This window comes from Malus sylvestris, chromosome 15 (genome assembly GCF_916048215.2).
Source record: "Malus sylvestris chromosome 15, drMalSylv7.2, whole genome shotgun sequence".
Classification (NCBI taxonomy): domain Eukaryota; kingdom Viridiplantae; phylum Streptophyta; class Magnoliopsida; order Rosales; family Rosaceae; genus Malus; species Malus sylvestris.
Window position 1 is genome coordinate 13,642,627 of NC_062274.1, and position 5,803 is coordinate 13,648,429.

The following is a 5,803-nucleotide window of genomic DNA, read 5'->3' on the forward strand; positions in this document are numbered from 1 at the left end:
ATCTTTTTTCCAGCCATCCCGACTACACCCAGCCAATAGGCAACATCACGCTGAAGATTGACCCATGCATCTATCTTTTCTTAATTCTTTATTTTTCTTCTTTCTAAGGTCAGAATCAGGCTTTAATGCCTTAACTTGAAGATTTTGGTATTGTAATTAGATTCAATCTGGAAAATTAAATTAGAAATTGGGGGTTTTAGTGTTAAATCGAATTTTGGGGTTAGGAATTTTAGGGTTTTAGTGTTAAATCAAATATTAAGATGTTGATGGTGTTGTGCGTTGTGAGTGTGAATGAAAAACCAAGTAAACTTTAGTAAATTTGACATCATGAATCTCTGGGTGTGATAAGCGTTTGGAAGAATTTCTGTATCGGATATCGTCTCTGTGTACTACATTGAATATTATTGAAAGAGTTAGAATGTTTAATTGTTGTTGCTTCGTTAGTTTTCCGGGAAAATGTAGGAAAAGTAAACCTTTTGTCAAAGTTATTTCTTTTATTGAATGTATGAACTATATGAGCCCATTGGGGTAGGATAGATTTCTTATATTTTTCTCAGTAAGTAAAGTTGTCATTGGAGATGGAATGCAACTTTTAAGAAGCTAATAACCAGCTGAATTCTTGAGAAACCAAAAATGTTTTATGAATGTGTCGGGTGAAGAGTGAAGATAATGTGCTAATAATGCTTTAACTATGCAGATAGAGAAAACCCAGCAAACATAGATATCGAAACTCGGTTGTACGTGTTTCACATGATTGTGTTGTTTATGTTATTTGGAAAATAATCTGTCTTTTTTCAGTGGCATTGTTGTTGCAGTCTTTGGATCTACGGGATTCCTTGGGCATTATCTTGTGCAACAACTTGGTGAGCTAACTGTCAATAAATGTTTTTAATTGGAATTCCATTGAATTGCATGTATGCATTGTTTCATACTGTGATTGTTATGATTGAGAACATTTCTAGTAGATGATTGTTGGACTGAACTTGATATGGGAAAATGTGATTTTGTATTTTATCCTTGAAAAAATGACAGAAGTATAATGGGTTGTTTGACATTTACCTTGAGGATAATTTATGGTTTTCAAAAATCAGATTCAAGAAGAATACCAAACATCCCTTAAGTGTTTGTAGTATCTGTTAAGCATGCTAGTGCTAATTCTTTACTTCTCTTCCAGCCAAAACGGGAAGTCAGGTGTTAGTTCCTTTCAGTGGTTCTGAGGACTCCCATCGTCACCTCAAGTTAATAGGGGATTTGGGACAGGTAGGGTAATCTGTGCTGTTTCTTAGTTAATGTTCCTTCTTGATTGGGGAACTCATTTTTCTCCATTATTCAATTATTATGTTTCTGATGTTCTCACATTTCACTTACTCAGATTGTACCAATGAAATACAATCCGCGAGATGAAGATTCAATTAAGGCAGTCATTGCAAAAGCAAACATGGTTATCAATTTCATTGGTATGCATTCTTGAGTCGTGACTTTATATATTAAAGATACTTTAATCTTTGGATTCAATGAAGGAACACTTTGTAGCTTGGCATGGAGGGATTATGAGACAAGAAACTTTGGCTTTGAGGAAGTGAATCATTCCATGGCGCAACAACTGGCAACAGTAGGTATCATGCATTGACATTCATGACATTATTTTCGTTCATGTGCTGCTTCTGATCATACTACCATCTACTTCTCTTAAAAGTTGGTTCCCAAAGCATCATCCTTAACAAAAATAGTAAAAAAGTGTTTATCAAGATTATTTTGCCACAGTTACGATAGTTTGTTATGTATCATACACTTCTACACACAAGTTGCAGTCTGCGGGCAGCTATTTAGCCTGCTTGCAATTGGACTTTTCTTTCAAGATAGATAGAAGTATCTTTCGGGATCTAAAATTCTGTTCAATATCCAATTGGTGGAGATATAAAAGTTGGATGTCATTTATTCAGGTTTTGTTGTTAGACACATATCGGTCTTCTTTTTAATCTCTATATTTTTGCAGATTTCCAAAGAACATGGGGTTATCATGAGATTTATTCAAGTTTCTTGCTTGGGGGCATCTTCCTCGTCTTCCTCCAGATGCCTAAGGACTAAAGCTGCTGCAGAGGAAGCTGTTTTAAGTGAATTGCCTGTGGTAGAGTTATTTCATTTCCTTCTTGTATGTTGGCATGCTTATTTAAGGAGCAGTGTCTAACATTCACTTTTATCAATAGGCCACCATTTTGAGACCTGCTGTGATGGTTGGTATTGCGGATCGGATTTTGAATCGCTAGGCCTTTTTTGCGAAAAAATATGGCTTTCTTCCGCTTGTTGGGGATGGATCTACTAAGACCTAGTTTGGGAGTGAGGTGCTTAAAAAAAAAAACACCCATGAAAAAAAGCTGTGAGGGTTTTAGGTGTTTGGTAAACTGAAAAAAAAGGGCTTATTTTGGAAGCTGCTATGAGAATAAGCTGAAATCAAAGGAAAAAGCTGAAGTTGCTATTTGCAGCTTTGGAAAATTGGTTTTTTTTCCAAGCACACGGAGCTACAGTGCTTCTTTAATGAAAAGACCCACTATTAGACTTTTTTTCTTTTCCAAAAGCACTTTTACAAAAAAGTTTACCAAACATTCTGCTGATTTATTTCACAGCCGCTTATTTTCACAGCACGACCGCTTATTCTCACAGCAGTTTTTTTTCAAAGCACAGCAATACCAAACCAGCCCTAAGTATGTCTTCAATCTATCAATTGAATGCCAATTTATTTTAATTTTTCAAATTTTGTAAGTTAACAACGTTGCTCATGGACATATCTTTTTCTGAACCTTCATTGCAAGTTATTTACTTCCTTAAGTTTCTCACAGAAAGCTGTAACCTATCTTCTAACTTTTTATTTTCCTTTTTTCTAATTACTTACAGATGTTCTACATGACTAAAGGCAGGAAAAATATGTCAGCCTCCTTTGCTTTGTTCCTATAATTTTTTGGAACAAGTATTATTTTCACAAGTATTTTTGTTGCCCAACTAGAGCAGCTATGATAGTCACTTTGATTTGTTTTACTGATATGAATTTACAGCACATGAGAAATCTTCGATAACATATGGAGGAACTGGAAGATCCAGAAAAATTTGCAGAAGAGGGGGGCAAGGTCATCACGGGCCAGGAATATGTTTCTCGATTGCATGAGCTTAAAGCTGAATTAACTCATGCATGGCATGCCGATGATCGTGTTACACCCTGAAATTATCAATAAAAGTACATTTTAATAGATAATTCAGTTTAACCAATTAATCTTACCTGGAGAGAATTTGTAATAGAAGAAAACATTAAGCATCAAACCTAGAAGACTACTTGTTGTAGATTTTTCTTTTTTGTTCGGACATCTTGTATGTACATTTTCATATATTTTATAATTAAATATTTTTTCTTGGTTTATTAATTATTGTTTAGAATTTAATTATAATATTTATTAAAAAGTAAATAAAAAAAATATTGCAAAAAAAAAAAAAAAGGGTTTGCGCGACGAAGAAGTAGCATACATCACGCAAAGTGGCCTTGCGCAACACAGGTCCTACGTCGTGCAAAACTACTTTTCGCGACGTATGTTATTTCTTCGTTGCGCAAAACTACTTTGCGCGACGTAGGTTACTTCTTCGTTCGCAAACGCTTCTGTCATTGCCTTGCTGCAACAATTGGCGCGCGACGAAGGTTCGTTGCGCTAATGTTTGAGCTACGGTTTTTTACTTTGCGTGACGAAGGACCTGCGTCGCGCAAAGTGTTTTTTTTACTAGTGTGAGGCCTTTGGGCTTTCACACGAAAGCAACCTACTCTGATACTATGATAAATTAGGATTTCACCATAAGATCAATTGATAATGATAAAACTACAATCTATGCATGGCTACGCCCCTGAATAGAATGATGATGCTCCATTTGCTACATTGTCATTTGCTAATCACGTCTCTCACATAAACCTATTTGGTAAGGAACTCGTAGATAAAAGACGCCTATAAAAACAAGCCTTATAGAAATTTATTCACAGTTGCATCAATCCTTATTCCCATTATTAAAAGTTTGATAATTCGCACTATAAATACATATCACCACCTCATGGAATTTCCTAAATAAAAGTTGAGTATCGCTAAACCAACCGATTGTGTGCACAATTGCATCACGTATTTTGGTTTGGTTGATTTGTGAGATCATATAATTTCATATATGCCTTTATCATGCATGTGAGACTAAGTAAAGGGTTTTACGAGTTTTCGTCCACGCAATCAACGGTGTGACGGGTCTAGGCTCTCCAGGCTCCAGCTGCACTGTCTTATTACACCCTATCCAAGTCAAATCATCCACGTGTCGTCCAATCATTGACTTTTCCCTACATTTTGTCCGCATCCAATAGCCTTTCGTTACATCACTCCAAGCTTTGGCAGATTCAGTATTCCTCTCCTTTTTTTCCGTTTCCCCCCATGAAATTTACCGAATCACCCTTCCTATCCCTACCTAATTGGTAAATCAGGTTTTTTTTTGGAGTGTGATATCCACACATCCTATTTTACTTCTCACATACCTTTTTAATTTTCAGCCGTCGGATAAGATGAATTGAAGAAGATCAACGGACATAAATTATCAAGGGGTGTGTGGATAACACATCCTTTTTTTTTGGACAAAAGTAAATCAGGTTATATAGCCCGAATCAGGATTCTCACTGGATCATTTTTATGAAGATTTCAAAAATCCGTGAATCATATCGTTTATTATACATTGTGTGGTCAGAAATTATTTTAAATTATTTTATTTAAAATTGAACACAAACAGTACCGGTAAAAAATTGACCGCACGATGTACGAACAGACACAATTCATGGATCCCCGAGATCCTTACAAAGAGGATCCGAAGAGAATCCTGTTGGATATTGCCCAACTAATTAATATTGTGATCTAAAATGTTTAAAAAAAGTAAACAATATAATTCCCCAAACTATTATGAGTTAATCTAAACTGATGCTTCATACTAAGAGTGTAAACTTTTACAACAACACTATACTTTTAGTTACACTAGTGAAAATTTTAAAATAAAATTATAAATAAAAAAGAAGAAGTTACACTAGAGAAGTCAGATTCTTTTAACGCATCATAATCTTAACTCGTTACTTCACCTTTCTCACCACCTGAACTAATCCTAAGAGCTTACTTGACACACTCCGATCCTAAAATCAAGGCGTGCTGGCCGTCACATTAATATTGTTGTTTCACATAACTGGATTCTTTCAATAAACATTTAGTTATATGTGTTGTATATGAATATATAAGTGAATATTCTTGACATAGTTGATCGATTGTTCCTCCACAAATTTCACACTCATTACTTAGAAACTACAAAACATTTCCATCCATAATAGAGACTAGCTCTCTCATTCAATTGTTTGTTTGTAAATGATGGTCTCCATTTTGAATATTATTAAGACCAAAACATGGAGTGTGGAACTCATATATACTTCCTTTTGTTGATTTACACAACTCGTGGAAAGCCAAATTCAAGTAATTTTCAGTTACCAAAAAGTAGCAAGGCATTTTTTGAAAAAGGTAGATCAATCGACTAGGCAATTCATTGACAGACAATAGACACATCCACCCAAACATGCAGCGTTAGGATTTGTATGTCTTGGTGCAAAGAAAGATATGGTTAACCGAAGGAAGAATGTCATCATGCAGTGATGAGTTTGGACTGTCAAAGTGGACCCTTTCCACTACTCCATTGTCATCCTCAGGAGTATAAACAAAGTCGACAAGGGCAGTTTTGTAACATCGTACCAAAATCAATGGGA

The 5,803-nt window shown here is 35.3% G+C and overlaps 1 pseudogene; it reads left to right on the plus strand.

Annotated features, from left to right (window-relative positions):
* The first annotated feature begins 514 nt into the window (after positions 1 to 514).
* Positions 515 to 2,330, plus strand: LOC126602686 (NADH dehydrogenase [ubiquinone] 1 alpha subcomplex subunit 9, mitochondrial-like; annotated as a pseudogene).
* The last annotated feature ends 3,473 nt before the right edge of the window (positions 2,331 to 5,803 follow it).